This window comes from Orycteropus afer, unplaced genomic scaffold (assembly GCF_000298275.1).
Source record: "Orycteropus afer afer isolate SDZICR_OR568_19922 unplaced genomic scaffold, OryAfe1.0 scaffold00188, whole genome shotgun sequence".
Taxonomy (NCBI): domain Eukaryota; kingdom Metazoa; phylum Chordata; class Mammalia; order Tubulidentata; family Orycteropodidae; genus Orycteropus; species Orycteropus afer.
Genome location: NW_006921775.1, coordinates 5,784,179 through 5,802,187, shown reverse-complemented (window position 1 = coordinate 5,802,187; position 18,009 = coordinate 5,784,179).

The window sequence follows — 18,009 nt, the reverse complement described above, 5'->3', positions numbered from 1 at the left end:
CCATAGTTTGGTTATCCATTCCTCAGTTGATGGATACCTAGGTTGTTTCCATCTTTTGGCTATTGTAAATAGTGCTGCGATGAACATGGGTGTGCATATGTCTGTTCTTGTCATGGCTCTCAGTTCTTTAGGATATCTACCTAGCAATGGAATGCCTGGGTCAAATGGTATTTCTATTTCCAACTTTTTAAGGTATTGTCATACTGCTTTCCACAATGGTTGTACCATTTTACAGTCCCACCAGCAGTGTATCAGAGTTCCAATCTTTCCACATCCTTGTCAGCATTTGTTATTTTCTGTCTTGTTGAACTTTGCTACTAATGCTGGAGCAAGATGGTATCTCATTGTTGTTTTGATTTGCATCTCTCTAATAGCTAGTGATTGTGAGAATTTCTTCATATGTTTGTTGGTCACTTGAATATCCTTCTTGGTGAAGTGTCTATTCATGTGTTCTGCCCATCTTTTAATTGGATTGTTTGTCTTTTTGTTATCGAGGTGTTGGAGTTTTCTATAAATTCTAGAGATAAGTCCCTTGTCAGATATGTCATTACCAAATATTTTTTCCCAATCTGTAGGTTCTCTTCTGACTCTTTTGGAGAAGTCTTTGGAAGTACATAAAAATTTAATGTTTAGATGGTCCCAATCATCTGGTTTCTCTTCTGCTGTACTGTGCAGTTTGAGTTATGCTTGATAGCCTATTTATGCCGTATATTAGGGCCCCTAAATTTGCCCCTAGTTTTTCCTTGAGGAGCTGTATAGTTTTATGTTTCACATTTAAGGCTTTGATCCAATGGATGATGTTCTTGATGTCATCCCATAATTCTTCTGGTTTTTGGTCATTGGTGTTCAATGCATCAAATCTATTCTTTAGCTTGTCTCTAAATTCAGGAGGGATATAATCAAGGTCATATTTTGGCTCTCGTCGACTTCTTTTAATTGTCTTCAGCTTCCACTTGAACTTGCATGTGAGCAGTTGATGGTCTATTCCACAATCAGCTCCTGGCCTTGTTTTGGCTGAAGATATTGAATTTCTCCATCACCTCTTACCACAAATGTAGTCAATCTGATTCTTGCATATTCCATCTGGTGAAGTCTATGTGTATAGCCACCATTTGTGTTGTTGAAAAAAAGGTATTTGCAGTGAATAACTCGTTGGCCTTGCAAAATTCTATCATGCGATCTCCAGCATTATTTCTATCACCAAGGCTACATTTTCCAGCTACCAGTTAGACTCTTCTTTGTTTCCAACTTTTGCATTCCAATCACCAATGATAACTAACACATCTTGATTGCATGTTCAGTCCATTTCAGATGGTCATAAATACCCTTAATATTCTCCTATTTCAAACATAATTTAACCATTCTTTCACAAGCCAAAGCACATCAGAACCTTATGAGTGCTATTGCTTGAGTGTTCCAATTGTTTATCTAGAGAAATCATTGCAAATTGGGCTAGGGAGGAGAATAGATCATGGGAGGGGGTACCTTGGAAGATAGACAGTGGTAAAAGGAGAGAGAAAAGAAAAATCAATAGAGAAATTTCCGGTTTAAAGACATTCATTATTTAGATCAAAGAAAACTTCAATCTTGTAGTATCAAAGCCTGTCTATATTCAGGAAGAGAGAGGAGAATCATCATTATCCCAAAGCTGATTTGATGAGATGGAGGTCAGATGTATGTCCACTTTCCATACTTTTTACTGATTCTGACAGCAGTTGTCCTCCCCACAACATTCTCTACATCTTTTCTGGGTTTGATAATTTGTTGCAATGGCCACAAAGAACTCAGACCATGCTCACAATTATGGGGTTTATTAGGGAAGTAACAGGCTGCAACTCAGAATCAGGATCAACTTAAAAGTTACAGGATACAACTCAGCAGACAAGAGTGAGTTTACCAATCAAGACAGCTTTCAACCAAAACAGCTTTCAGCTCCTTCTTGGCCATGTCTGTAGATAGGCTACGCTTCTCGGCCAGGCTAGCCTCCTCTTGACCAGGCTAGCTGGCCATTCTCTCAGCCGTGCCAGCCTCCTCTCAGCCTCTGCTCAGTTACAGCTTCTTAGCTTTACTGGCAAGTGTCTGGAGGTACCCCACTTTACCAGCAAACCTGCCACTCGAGGGTGTGCAACTTGCTTGTTCTTTAGACTGACAAGCCCATTGTAGTCACAAGGTTCTGTGGGCCAGGAAGCCCACTGAAGCTGCCTCACACAGATCTTGTGATTCTTACTGTCTCTTGTCACTGCTGCTCATGCTGTTGCAGCACCGTTTATCATCCTCTGTCGCCATCTTCAGTGTTATACCCCTCTCTCTCTCCTGGATCTAGAAGGCATTAGTGCAGGGACTCTAGGCTCAAAGGACAAACTCTAGGTTCTTCTTCTTGATGGTAGTGAGGTCCCCTCAACCTCTGTAGAATTGGCTCTTTTATAAGCTGCTTCTCCCACAAAGATCATAAATTGACCAATCCCTTTGGTAGATCATCTAATTTGTATAATAAACTGTCCAATCCCTTTGCAAATCATCTTGGCAAATCTACAAACCTAGGGTCAGAAAGGCCATATATAAAGAGAAACCTGTTGTACTGCAAGTATATATGACATCATAAAAGTTCTCAAACTATGCAAATCACTGAGCAGATTCATCCCATAGCAGCTGACCTGTGATAGTGTCCCAGGGTCATCACTTAGTTTATGCCAGTTAGTTCAAAGAATAAAAGTGGAACAAGTTTTGAGTAGTACAGTGTTTAAAATGAGTGGATTTGGGCAAGTGGAGGAGGGACAAGAATAAAACATTCTACCTGTTTTTCTCATTCCCTGTGCTTCAAGTATGTCAGCAGCAGCCATTTCTCCCAGGATGTTGTTCCCAAGGTCAAGTTCTCTTAAATGAGCAGAGTGTTTGATCAGGCTGACAAGACAAAATGTGCTATACCAAGCTTGGTTATTTAAAGAACAATCCAATTGTTTGGGGGTAATCTTTCTTTTTAGGTCCTTCCCCCACCCCATTCACTAAGATGATGCATGCAGTTGGAGACTGGAGACATTCTGAATCCACTTCTATCCAATTTAATCTCTCTAGATTGGATGCTTCTTCTACATAAATTAGAAAAAAAAAAAAAAAAAAAACCCACCTCACTGCCATGGAGTCGCATCCGACTCATAGCAACCCCTCCTTGGGTTTCCGAGGCAGTATCACTACGGAAGGAGATTGCCCAACCTTCCTTCTGAGGAGTGACTGGTGGGTTTGAACCATCAGCCTTCTGGTTAGTATTCAAATGCCTTAGGCACTATGCCACCAGAGCTCACCTACATAAGTTAGAGGGATAAACTTTTTTGTTGCCTTAAACCTTGTCATTTCAAGGTCATTAACTCATTCCTTTATTTCTACCAAACATTTAAAAAGAATGGTATGGATTGTACAGGGTTTCTCAGGCCTTCATATTTTCTACAGGAGTAAACTCTCAAAAAAAAAAAAAAAAACAAAAGACTTTGGGGGACTGGCAACAGTTTGGCAACTTTCAGTACAGACAGTACCCAGGTTATAAATGAAATCCATTTCTGTGTCTTTTAAGAATTTGTAGGTAAGTTGGACTAAAGTGCATACAATTCTTATTTAGCCTTATTTTAGTGAAAGAAAGGGCTTGAAGCCTTTTCAATTATTTAAAAGCTGCAGTGTAGCAAATCAGTGTGATTGTGATGAAGAATTTGTTGCAAGTAGGGGTTGGTTCAATGGTTTCAAAGTGAGGGCAAATTTACATAATATTAAAGTGCAACTAGGAGTTTTCCATAAGCCATTGGTTGTAACCCTCGACTGCCTTGACTGCCTGTATGTCAAATAACAACTCTCACCCAGCAACACTAGAAGAAAAAATATTTTTACATAAAATTAGGAAAGGCATGCTTTCAATAAAGAGCAGCTCTTTAAATCCAATAATATTAGCTTTATCAAAAATGAACTGCACTGCTTTGTTTCCTAATTTCCTTGAGGACTGTTGAACATTCCTTCATGGCCTGCCACTGGACTGCCAACTGGTCTCTGGGAATCCCTACCTTCATGAGTGGACATGGCATCTGGGTGAAGGTCTGGGCTCCTGGCCCGCTTTGTCAATGTCAATCATGTGATTATGGGCAGACCATGTGCCCTCTCAAGGCCTTGCCTTCCTCATCTGTAAAACTGGCCTGAAAAAGGCTGCTCTACCTACTTCATCAGGCTGTGGTGAAAAAGAAATGAAGCACTTTATAGAAAAGCATCTTGCACAATGCAATACCAATGATGTCATTATATTGAGTGTTTACTTATTAAATGATTATTATGTTTGACACAGTCTCTATCCTAAAAAATATATATATGTCTATAGATAAAACAACGTATCAAAACTTGTGGGATATGATGAATGCAGTGCTTAGTGATAATATGAGCACTTATATTAGAAAGTAGAAAGATTTAAAAATCAATAACTTAAGTCTACCCTAAGAAACCAAGAAGAGAAAAGCATATTAAGCATAATGAAGAAAATAATACAGATAAGAACAGAAATCAAGAAATTGAAAACAGATAAACAGTAGAGAAAACCAACAAAACCAAAAGTTGATTTTCTTTTTAGAAGATAAAAAAAAAAGTTAAACTTCTAGCCAGAGTGATTATAAAAAAAAGAAGACATATAAATTATTAATGTCAGAAATGAAAGAGAAAAAGCTCACTACAGATCCTATAGACGTTAAAAGGATGATAAGGAAATATTATAAACAACTTTTTGCCAATAAATTTCACAACTAAGGTGACATGGACAAATTCCCAGAAAGACATAAACTACCAAAGTTCACTTAAGATGGAAAAAAAAAAAAAAAAAAGATGAAATAGACAGCCAGAACAGCCCTATATTTATTAAAGAAATTGAATTTGTAGTTAAAAACTTTCCCACAAGGAAAATATCATGTTCAGAAGTCTTTAGGGATAAATTCTACCAAACATTTAAAGAAGAAATAATGTCAATTCTATGAAATTTCTCCTGGAAAATAGAATAATAGGAGGGAACACGTTCTAATTCTGTGAGGTCAGAATTATTATGATCCCAAATGCACACAAAGACATTACAAGAAATGTACAGACCAATATCTTTCATAGACATAGACATAAAATCTAACAAAATGTTAGTAGTAAATTAAAAGGATGATACATCAACAATATAGTAAATATATATTGTTACATATGAAAGGAAACAAGATGAAGTTAATTATTATAGAAATAGCAGCAAAACTATCCTGGTTAGAAATCTTCTGAACTTCTCTTATTCAGGACATAAAGTACATCAGAGAGGGGATCTTTTTTTCCTAAAATAATACAGCCATTAATCAAGCCCTGAAACCTCAAACTTTGGCTGTGTTCTGTTGTCCTTCAGTGTCCGGGATGATGTACTTGGAGCCCTCCCCACACAGCAAGCTTTCCTATATAGTAGCTGCAAACATCCTGATTTGGAGCTTGACCCACTGGGGATATGGATTCAGTAGAGCTGGCCTGGGAGATGGCTGAGATTGTCAAGATAAACATAGCAAGCAGCAAGGAAATAGTCTGTTTTTCAGAAGCTTCTGAGAATAGCTATTCCTTCCTGCCTAAGGAGTTTAGAGAGGAGCTCTGGTGGCATAGCAGTTAAAGCACTTGGCTTCTAACCAAAAGGTTGTTGGTTCAAATCTGCCAGCTGCTCCATGGGTGAAAGATGAGGCAGTCTGCTTCCATAAAGATCTACAGCCTTGGAAACACTAGAGAACAGCTCTACTCTGTCCTATAGAGTCAATATGAGTCAGAATCAACTCGATGGCAGTGGTTTTTTTTTTTAAAGAGCTTGGGACATCTTTGTAATCAAACACAAAAGAGTTTTCACTCCTGAGTAGGCAGCCCTTCTTCCTCAGGTCACATTGCTTGATATCCTGACTTTTGAGAAGAAAAATCTGGAAGTCATACTTACTGTCTTTCCACAGTTGCCAACTTCTTAAAATGAAGATTTTAGTGAGGTCTTTGAGACATCTTTATGCATTAACATACAACCGTCTAACACTTTTTTTTTTTTTTTTAATTGTCTGACCTTTCTTTTGAAGTGGTCTCAAACCTCCAACCTATGGGTTAGTAGCTAAGCATATTAACCTTTTGCACCATCCAGGGACTTCTTGGCACATAAAAATAAAAAACCAAACCTACTGCCATCAAGTTGATTCCAACTTATAGCAACCCTATAGGACAGAGTAGAATTGTCCCATAGGGTTTCCAAGGCTGTAAATCTTTATGGAAACAGACTGCCTCATCTTTCTCCGATAGAGTGGCTGGTAGGTTTGAACCATCGACCTTTTGGTTAGCAGCCCAATGCTTTAGCCACTGTGCCACTGTGCCACTGAGCTCCTTCCTTGGCACATGTTGTTGTTGTTATTTGCCGTCGAGTCGGCCCCAACTCATAGCGACCCCTCCTTGGGTTTCCGAGGCAGTTATCACTACGGAAGTAGGATTGCCCAACCTTCCTTCTGAGGAGTGGCTGGTGGGTTTGAACCGCCAGCCTCCTGGTTAGCAGTCAAGTGCCTTAGGCACTATGCTACCAGAGCTCCTCCTTGGCACATAGTAAGTACTAAAAATGTCATCCATTGTTATTAGACTCTCATTGCTTGGATGAAAGCTAGTACTAAAGAAGTTGGCACTGAATAAGTCATTACAGCAATGACTTCATCCCTTTCTCTTACCTATAAGATAAGAAGCTAGAGAGTTGAGGAGATAGAGACACCACACCATTTTTATTATTCCAGGTCTTCCCTATTTAGGACCGGGTACTGAGACCAAGATGAGTCAGTGCCTCCATCTCAGAACAAGAAAACTTCACCAAGAATTGACATATGATAGCAATGAAGTTATTGGGTGTATGATTTAATTCAAGCACCTAGTTTGGGAAGGTGAAGAAGTAAAACCTCTTAATTTGCTACTTACCATGTCAAAACATGAGTAAATGCCAACAACTCATTTTCTCCTTCTTTTCCTTTTCCATCTATGCCATTATCAGCCAAATACAATTTCACTAACCAAGGACCAGCTTCTGACACACTTTTAATTTTTTTCTTGATTCCTATAAGAAAATCAGAGTATTTCATTATTTTAAGACAATAGTTCCCCCATTTATCATCAGCTAACTTGGCTTTTTCTTTTCTTTTTTTAAGATGTGTACTTATTTGGCTTGTGTGACTAGGAGCATTTCTCAATATAGCCAAGGAAATAGATGGAATTTTTAAAGTTTTTGCTTTATACTCCTTCATTCTTTACAACAGGAAGCCTAAAATTGCTCTGTATGAAAGGAAATCCCATCTAAGATTTAGATTATCAACTTTACTTTGGCTAGAGAAGAAAATGAATGTCATTACAAATTTATTGGTAGGTGATGAAAGAGTTGTCTGCTAATCCTGGAGAAGCAATAGTCCCTTTATGGGGATTCATCCCTTTAATAAAGTAGCACAAAGGAGTCTGCAAAGTTGTCACACTTTTGAGCCCCTGGATGGCATAAAGGGTTAAGCACTTGACAACAGCTGGTGGTTCAAACCCACCCAGAGCCACCTAAGGAGACAGGCCTGATGGTCAGCTTCTGAAGGCCACAGCCTTGAAACTCCTATGGAGCCATCCCTGCACATGTGGGGTCACCATGAGTTGAAATGGACTCAACAGCAACTAACAATAGCAACAAGAAAAAGGCTGAAGGAGCAAGAACCATTCTGCTTTCCTACACTTCATAATTGAGGTCCTATGTCTGGTTCACCCTGGTTGGTCTATCTAACTTTTGTAAAACTCATTGTTAGCACTATGGGGTGGTGTCAGTCATACTTTTGACTTACACCCATTCAAGTTTAGGAATTTGACAAAGGAAAAATAGGAAGAGATGGAGAAATAAAAATGGGCAAAATGTCAGTTCATCCTCTCAGTGTGAGATGGGAGAGCTTAATCTGCAGCCCCAAAGCCAAATTGCGTCCTAGGGGCCTCTCACAGTGCAGGCTCCTCTCAGAGATGACTGCACTGGGAGGGCTTAATACTGTATGCATTTTGCACAGGACTTCCTAAGCACTAGCCAATTGCTTCTTCTGATGCTTGACTGAAGAAACAGCGAGTTGTTTCAAAGCCACGGGTGAAATTGTATGGAATTTAGAGATAATATATCTATATATTGTCTTACATGGGAAATACAGGGATTGCAGAGGATCATTTAACTATACACTAATTTTGCCAACATGTTGACGTGAGAACCTAACCTCAGCACTAGAGAAGACTCTATTGTAATTGAATTCATCAGCATTCAACAAATATTTTTGAATTCCTATAGTGCATAAGGTTGGGCAATCCTACTTCCATAGTGATACTGCCTCGGAAACCCAAGGAGGGGTCGCTATGAGTCGGGGCCGACTCGACGGCAAACAACAACAACAACAACATAGTGCATAAGAGGAGCTCTTGTAGCATAGTGCCTAAGGCACTTGACTGCTAACCAGAAGGCTGGCGGTTCAAACCCACCAGCCACTCCTCGGAAGGAAGGTTGGGCAATGTACTTCCATAGTGATACTGCCTCGGCAACCCAAGGAGGGGTTGCTATGAGTTGGGTCCGACTTGACGGCACATAACAACAACAATAATAGTGCATAAGACATTTGGCTGGTAACCAGAACATCAACTATTCAAACCACCAGCCGCTCTGTTGGAAGAAGATGAGGTAATCTATTTCTGTAAAGATGACAGCCTTGGAAACCCAGTGAAGGTCTCTATGAGTCAAAATCGACTTGACGACAGTGGGTTGATTACATGCCAGGCACAGTTTTGGGTAGTGGAAATCCAAAAGTGAATGAAAGAGACAAAAATCTCTGTCCTCATGAAACTACATTAAGAACATGCTAACTAAAGGATAAATACTGTATGAGCCTATTCATTACTGTAAAAGACAAAGAAGGGTTTGCTTAAGAAAGGGAACTTACTTTGTAGGTTTCCAGGGTGGGGAGGGAAGGGCAAGAATTAATTTCGGGCTAGTTGGGGGCCACACACTGACATAGGTAAGGGGAGGGATGGTACAGAAAGAGTCTGTGAACACCACGATAACATTAGGAAAAGAGACGACACCAAAGCGTGCCCATAAGATACAGACAACAGACGCTAATACCAACAATACTGAATTACCATTAACACCAAACACCAGGCTACAGATAAACATAAACATCTGAGAAGATCAGATGGGGGTCAGTGAGCAGGATCATACTGTAGACCAAGGTTAGATTCAGCTGAGGCTAATCTTGCACAGAGACCAGTGATACAAAATACCCCAAACCTTACAGGAACAACAGAAGACAGACATGGAGTCCGTCTGTAGGACAGACAGCCATCTCTTACAGACAGCCAGAAACTGTGGGAGAGAAATCCAATGGATCTACCGAGTCAGGACCATAGTACTGGAGGACACCAGACTCAATTGGCACAACAAAATACGTAAAAGTCTTGTCCCTCATCTTACATTGGTGAGTAGCAACTGGGGTCTTAAAAGCTTTCAAGCAGTCATCTAAGATGCAGCTAATGGTCTCCTATCATGGGAAGCGAATAAGAGTGCAAAAAAACAAGAGCATTTGGAAGCAATCAGCCCTAGGACATGATGACCCTTGAGACCAGAAGAACTAGATGGTGACTGTCCACCAATGCCAAGTACTCAGGAAAGGATCAAAACTGGAAATCCAGGATAGAGTGGGAGGGAAAACGTGGAACAAAATCCAAAAACACAATAATGACCAGAATTACTGGTCAGATGGAGTCTGGTGAGACCCCCAATACTATGGCCCTGGGGTGCACTTCAGGCCTGGAATAATACTTACTCCCAGGGGCTGGCTCTGAGCCCAATAGTAAACAAGAGGTACATGCAGACCACTCAACCCAGAATGAGGCACCCACATACCCTATGGAAAAGCAACCTTTGGAGCAATTGACCACAGGGCACCAGAGGGGCAACATTCACACAGAGGAAATGCAAGACACACAGGAGTGCACAACTATGAGGGGCATGGAGGGGGGAAGGTTGGTGGGCAGGGAGGGGAGGAGACTGGGTTAGGGTTGGGGATGGTAAATGGGGAGTAAAAAAAAAAAATAGAAAAAGAACATGCTAACTAGTGTGTAGGGAGAGAAGAGAGGAGTCAATTATAACCAAGCATAAGTTTTCAAGTCACGAAGGAAAACTAACTTTTTAGAGAAAGATGGTAAATTTGGACATTGGGCCATTCTAGTTTACCAGTTTGAAAACTTAAAAAGTAAAAAGTATGCTTTCAAAGGGGCTTGATTAGTTTCTTTGGCATGAATCTAATTTGCTTAGCTTGAGTGAAATAAACAGAAAACAGGATTTATTTTCCTTCACAACGCAGTTCTTTTTTTTCGCTTCAATGTACTTCAATTAAAAAAAAAAAAATGGTGGTTTGGGTGAAAGTTTACAGAGTAAATTAATTTTCCATTCCACAATTTATACACATTTTGTTTCATGACATTAGTTGCATTTCCCTCAATGTAACAGCACTCTTCTCACTTCCTTCCTGGCTTCCCCTTTTCCATTTGTCCTTCTTTCCAGCCCCTTCTTGCTTTCTTAACTTTGTTTGAGGGCAAATGATGCCCTTTTGTTCTCAGATAGCTAATTGTTCTGGAAAGTATGTTCCTTATGAGTGTTATTGTTCACTTTTTAGGCCTGTCTCTTGTTTGGCTGCAAGGTGATCCCTTTGTTGTTGTTGTTGTTATGTGCCGTCGAGTCATACCTGACTCATAGCGACCCCTCCTTGGGTTTCCGAGGCAGTATCACTACGGAAGTAGGATTGCCCAACCTTCCTTCCGAGGAGTGGCTGGTGGGTTTGAACCGCCAGCCGTCTGGTTAGCAGGCAAGTGTCTTAGCCACTATGCTACCAGAGCTCCTAGGTGATCCCTAGGGGTGCATTAAAAACTGACCCATTCTTCTTCAGTTTTGTTGGGGATAAGCCTAATCTGCCTAAATCGCACTTGTCCTTATAAACAGTATATAAGAAAAGTAGCAAATGACAGCTATCATGAATAATATGTTAATAATATCATATATAATGTAACATATAATGGGGAGCTCTGGTAGCATAGTGCCTAAGACACTTGACTGCTAACCAGAAAGCTGGCGGTTCAAACCCACCAGCCACTCCTCGGAAGGAAGATGGGGCAATCTACTTCCATAGTGATACTGCCTCGGAAACCCAAGGAGGGGTAGCTGAGTCGAGTCCAACTCGACAGCACATAACAACAACATAACATATAATGATATGCTCAATTGCTAATTTGAAAGTTCAGCAGTTCAAATCTAGTAGCTGCTCTGAAAGAAGAAGCAGACTTCCATGGATTGGCTGGTGGGTTTGAACCACTGACCTTGTGGTTAGTAGTCAAGTGCTTAACCACTACACCAGAGCTCCTTTTATCTGGCACATAGTAGGTGTTTAACACACCGAGTACTCCAGGGTGTAATCGTCCTGTGGGAACTTTCACCGCAACGTTCATTGCTTTTCCAAGTGCCATGTAGATAATGCCTTGACACCACTCAAGAACACAAACAAAATATGATTTTTCTATTCACAAACATAAATGCCCTTGAAAAGTTAAGTTTACTGCCTGGAATGGTTAACAATGTGGATACTGATCACACGTGCCCTCTTCCAGCAAGCCAGAAAACAGTGGTGGACAAAACAGGAGACCAACAGGGCCAAAGCTGAAGGCTGAATTCTCATGCAGCTGCTCAGTTTTGCAAGGAGCAAAACCATCTAAGCCAGCCTACACCTGTAACCTAGTCAGTGTGGTACAGTTGTATGCCCTTGAAAGGGAGGGAAGCTTCTGGGTCTCTGACTGGTCCCCTGCAGGAAATGCAATCCAAATATCCCTTCAACTGGTAATAAGAGAGGTAATAATGTCATCTTTGACTATGGGAAAAAAAAAAAAAATTTTGGAAAATGCTAGTCCAGACCACTCTCTAGAATTTAGACCCCATAGTGAATTACAACGCCACCGTAGAAAATACGAAGGTTGATGGTGTTAGTACAGGGATTTCCTGCTCTAGGGTTTTAAACAAAGTTCAAACAGAAACAAATTATTTTCTCTGCATAGAAAACAAATTCCTTGGAGTAGGCGTGAGAACATGTTCAACCTCCAGCCTCTGGGAATACTTGATCCACCCCAACTGTAATCACTCCAACTAATTTTCACTATTCTTACATTTCTTTTCTTTACAGGAAAAACAAGCTTACCAACAATGACCATTTTAATTTACCCCTAAGGAGCTCTGGTAGCTTAGTGGCTCAGGCACTTGACTGCTAACCAGAAGGCTGGCGGTTCAAACCCACCAGCCACTCCTCGGAAGGAAGGTTGGGCATTCCTACTTCCGTAGTGATACTGCCTAGGAAACCCAAGGAGGGGTCGCTATGAGTCGGGGCCGACTCGACGGCACATAACAACAACAACAACAACAAGGACTTGACTACTAACTGGAAGATCAGTGGTTCAAATCCACCAGCTGCTCTGTGGAAGGAAGATGGGGTGATCTACTTCCATAAATACCCAATGAGGGTCACTATGAGTCAGAAACAACTTGATGGCAGTGAGTTTGGTGAGTCATAGAGAACTTAGTGGTGTTATAGCTATGCCTAGTTATGCTCTGGCATAGTGCCTAAGGCATTTGACTGCTAACCAGAGGGCTGGCAGTTCAAACCCACCAGCCATTCCTCAGAAGGAAGACTGAGTGATCTACTGTAGTGATACCATCTCAGAAACCCAAGGAGGGGTCGCTATGAGTCAGATCCAACTATATGGCAGTGAGTGTTTTTTTAGTTGTGCCTAAGAGGTGGGAGCTCTGGTAGCATAGTGGCTAAGGCACTTGACTGCTAACCAGAAGGCTGGCGGTTCAAACCCACCAGCCACTCCTCGAAAGGAAGGTTGGGCAATCCTACTTCTGTAGTGATACTGCCTCGGAAACCCAAGGAGGGGTCGCTATGAGTCAGGGCTGACTCGACGGCACATAACAACAACAACAACAAGAGGTAGGGTGATATAGCGAAATAAGCAGAATCCCTCCCTAGAAAATGCTGTGTATCACTCCACAGAAAGTCACTTAACATCTCTGAACTTAAATTTTCTCCTTGGTAAAACAGAGATTATAATACTAACCTCCCCAAAGCATAGTGAAGACAGAATGGAAAGTATAGTGAACTAACAGTTGTAGAAGCACGTGGCACACCGTAAATATTAGTAGCTCCTTCTCAGTTTCATTTCTAGAATTTATAAGTCACTGAAACATTGGAACAGGAGGAATGACTCTCTTACATCATTAGAGTTCTAAAGTCGTCCAGGTAAGATCCTTTGAGATCTCCCAGTCTGCATGGGTAACCCACCTATGATTCCCCAGCTCATTGAGGTCATCCCTGCAGACACTGGTAGAGAGTCTCCTTTTGCCAGGTGTCCTCCCTTCTGCCACTGCCTTCCCTGAGCCTAAGGCATTATATTTCTAACAATTGTATATCTCTGCCTGGAAGCCACAGATCCCACATGGACTCATCTAACCTTGTGATTCTTTCCATTTTTTTCTCTTTGTTTCATTGCCAAGCTCCTCACAATTGTCCTTGAATTCATCTTTCTTGTCACCCTCAAGAGCCTGGTCAGTAGGTCCTGTCAATTCTCCCTCCTAAACATGGCTGGCGGTTCAAACCCACCAGCCACTCCTCGGAAGGAAGGTTGGGCAATCTACTTCCATAGTGATATTGCCTCGGAAACCCAAGAAGGGGTCTCTAGGAGTTGGGTCCGACTCGACCACACATAACAATAACAACAACAAACATGTCTAGACTTTCTCTCTCCATCATAGCAGCCTCTGTTCTGGATTTTATCTTTGCTTGCCTGAGCCAAAAACCTCTAAACTAGTCTTTCAGTGCTCCTCTTTCTAGAAGATATTTTGCAAAGCTGCCTGAAACACTTTTCAAAAACTCAAATCTCACTATGTCACTATCCTACAAAGCCATCATTGGTTGGTTCCCTCTTTGCACATAGGAGAAAGTCAGCCTTGTTAGTCTGGCATTCATTGCCCTTGGCCAAGTGGATCCACTGGCTTTTCATCCATCTACATCTCCAGCCTCTCTACCAGTGATGACTTTGAATCTTGCATTTCCTGTGTGCTGAACACGTCACACACTTCACCCTATCAGACTTTCTCATGTGGTTGTCTGTCTAGAATACCCTTGCTTATCCAACTGATGAACTTCTTCTCATTTCTTCCAGAGAAATTTCTATTTCTTCTGTAGGCCACCACCCAAAGGTTAAGTTTTCATGGACTCACTCATTTTCCTAGAAGAAAGCCTTCCTTATTTTATCCCTTACTCTCTAGTCTCTTCTGGAACCACTGGGGCAAGTAGATGATGTAAATTCCAGTCAGCATCAGTTTGTTCTGCTTAACCACTACACCAGTGTTCATCTATGGATGTCAAATTCTGGTAAGTAGGGCCTTCTTCTTGTTGATTTTGCTATTTGTTGTTAAAAATAACTTCTTTCCATCAACAAGGAACATGTGTAATTTACCATGTAATTACCGGAGTTTTATTAAGTAGAACATAAACTCCAGTTCGCTGGATTACAGAACTTGAGGAAGCAAAGTGTAATCTATGTTGGATCATTTGCACTTTGGACCTTGGAATCTGTCTGTAAAGATTTCCATTATTTAGATGTCATCTCAGGATGAAATTCCAAGTAAAATCATTTCAAGATTGTAACAGGTCACTTCCTGTTTTGGAACTAATAAAACTGTTTTGAAGATTATGTCGAGTTTTTAACAGCCCTGGCATTCCCATGGACTATGGCTATGATGTAAGCAGTAGTGCTTTATTTTGGGAAGTGAATTTGCCATTTGAGCAGCACAGATACTCTAGTAAAAAGTCTGATGTTCCCAAGCTTGTGTGTGGTCTGACATTTTTTAGTTGGATTTTGCCCCCTATACATGTCTAAAGGAGCTCTGGTGGCATAGTGTCTAAGGCATTTGACTGCTAACCAGAAGTTTGGTGGTTCAAACCCACCAGCGACTCCTCGGAAGGAAGGTTGGACAATATACTTCTGTAGTGATACCACCTTGGAAATCCAAGAAGGAGTCGCTATGAGTTAGGTCTGACTCAACAGCAGTGCACTTGGTTTGGTTTTTAAGAGTTCTTTATGGTTTGATATTGAAGGAGATCCAGGGGGTGGGTGACACCGTGAGTTACTGTGCTAGGTGACACCAATCCTAGTGATGCCACTGACTTGAGTATTGATTGATTTCTAGCTCATTGTTTTCCAGTTTCCATATCCACATGGTACAAAGAGCCATGGAGCTCAGCAGTGGGCCAGACTGGGTCAGGCAAACAGAGAAGCCTGAACAGGAATTCACCTGGGCCCTGTTTGTTCTGTTTTTTTTTTTTAAGTCCTTTTTTCTGACAAAGAAAAAGCTTCTAAGAGTCTCTTGTCTTGCCCTCTGATTTTCTTCACTGAGAAAACACAATCAAGAGCTGACAATCTGATTTCCTTTTATGTCTAAAGCAGTGGGTCTCAAAGGGTGATCTAGCAGCATCTAGGACTAGAAGCATCAGCATCACTTGGGAACTTGATTAAAAAAAAAAAAAATCCACTGCCACGGAGTTGACTCCCAACTCATAGTGATCCCCATTGGATTTCTAAAACCGTAAACGTTTACAGATGTAGATTGCCTCCTCTTCCTCACGCAAAGCAGCTGATGGGTTTGGGTTTAAACCACCAAACTTCTGGTTAGCAACCAAATGCTTTACCCAGTAAGCTACCAGAGCTCCTCAGGAACTTGAGAGAAATACAAATTCTCTAGCCTTCCCTCAGATTTGCTGAGTCAGAACCTTGGGGATTGAAGCCTAGCAATCTCTGTCTTAAAAAGTTCTCTGGGTGACTCTGATGCCACTCAAGTTTGAGAATCACTAGTTTAATGATTCTTCATATTCAGTGGCACTTTGGGCCAGGACTGTTTTGGACAATATTCTGCAAGCATAGAAATGGGATAATTTTTTTTCTATCAATTTATAAATAATTGATAAATGTAAAGATGTCAAGTTCTGGGAATTAAGCATTTGGAGAGGAGTAAGAAGCACTTACTGATGAAGATTGAAGAATACAGCCTGCAGTATGGATTACATCTCAATATAAAGAAAACAAAAATTCTCACAACTGGACCTATAAAGAGCATCATGACAAATGGAGAAAAGATTGAAGTTGTCAAAGAGTTCACATTGCTTGGTTCTACAATTGATGCCAATGGACGTAGCAGTCACATTATCAGACGATGTATAGCATTGGGCAAGTCGGCTGCAAGAGACCTTTCAAGTGCTGAGGAGCAGAAATGTCTCCTTGAAGACTAAGGTGCGCCTGATATAAGCCATGATATTTTCAATCGCCTCATGTGCATGTGAGAGCTGAACAATGAATAAAGAAGACCAAAGAAGAATTGATGCTTTTGAGATGCGGTGCTGGCAAAGAATGCTGAAAGTACCATGGACTGCTAAAAGAACTAACAGATCTGTCCTGGAGGAAGTGCAGCCTAAATGCTCCTTGGAAGCAAGAATGGCCAGACTTCGTCTCACCTGCTTTGGTCATGTTGTCAGAAGAGACCATTCCCTGGAGAAGAATGTCATGCTTGGTAAGGTGGAGGGTCGATGAGGGAGGGGAAGGCCCTCAATGAGATGGATTGACACAGTGGCTGTGGTGATGGGCTCAAGTATAGTGGGGATGGTGGAGCTGGCACGGGACCAAGTGGTATTTTGTTCTGCTGTGCATAGGGTCACTATGAGTCAGAGGCGACTCGACGGCACATAACAACAACAGTGACAGAAGATTTTGAAACCAGCTCTTATACATTGAGTAGCTAAAGCAAATGAAGGAAATAATGAAATGAAGTAGCTGAACAGAAAATTTCGAAGGGTGGCTTGAGAAGACAAAGTAAAGCGTTATAACAAAATGTGCAAAGACCTGGCTGGAGTTACAAAACTGAAAGGGAAGAACATGCTCAGCATTTCTGAAGCTGAAAGAACTGAAAAAAAAAAAAAAAATCAAGCTTTGAGTTGTAATATGGAAGGATTCTATGGGCAAAATATTGAAGGTTACCAAAACCAAACCAAACTCACTGCCCTCAAGTCGATTTCGACTCATAGAGACCCCTCCTTGGGTTTTCAAGGCAGTATCACTACGGAAGTAGATTGCCCCATTTTCCTTACAAGGAGTAGCTGGTGGGTTTGAACCACCAGCCTTCTGGGTAGCAGTCAAATGCCTTAGGCACTACACCACCAGAGCTCCTATTGAATGTCACAGGAAGCATCAAAAGAAGATGGAAAGAATATACAGAGTCATTGTACCAAAAAGAATTGATTGATGTGCAACCAGGCGGTAGCATATGATCCAGAGTTCATGGCACTGAAGGAAGAAGCCCAAGCTGCACTGAAGACACTGGCAAAAAACAAGGCTCTAGGAATTACAGATTACCGATAGAAATGTTTCCACTAATGAGTGCAGCTTGTCTATGCCAAGAAATTTGGAAAACAACTACCTGGCCAATCAGCTGGAAGAGATCCATATTTGTACCCATTGCAAAGAAAGGCAAACCAACAGAATGCAGAAATTATTGAAAAATATCGTTAATTCCACACCTAAGTAAAATTTTGCTGAAAGTAATTGAAAAGCAGTTGCAGCAGTATGTTGACAGGGAACCGCCAGAAATTCAAGTTGGATTCAGAAGAGGATGTGGAATGAGGGATACCATCACTGATAATCAGATGGATCTTGGTTGAAAGCAGAGAATACCACAAAGATATTTGCCTGTGTTTTATTGATGACAGAAAGGCATTTGACTATGCGAATTATAACAAATTATGGATAGAATTGCAAAGAATGGGAATTCCAGAACATTAAATTGCTCTCATGAAGAACCTGTACATAGATAGACCAAGAAGCAGT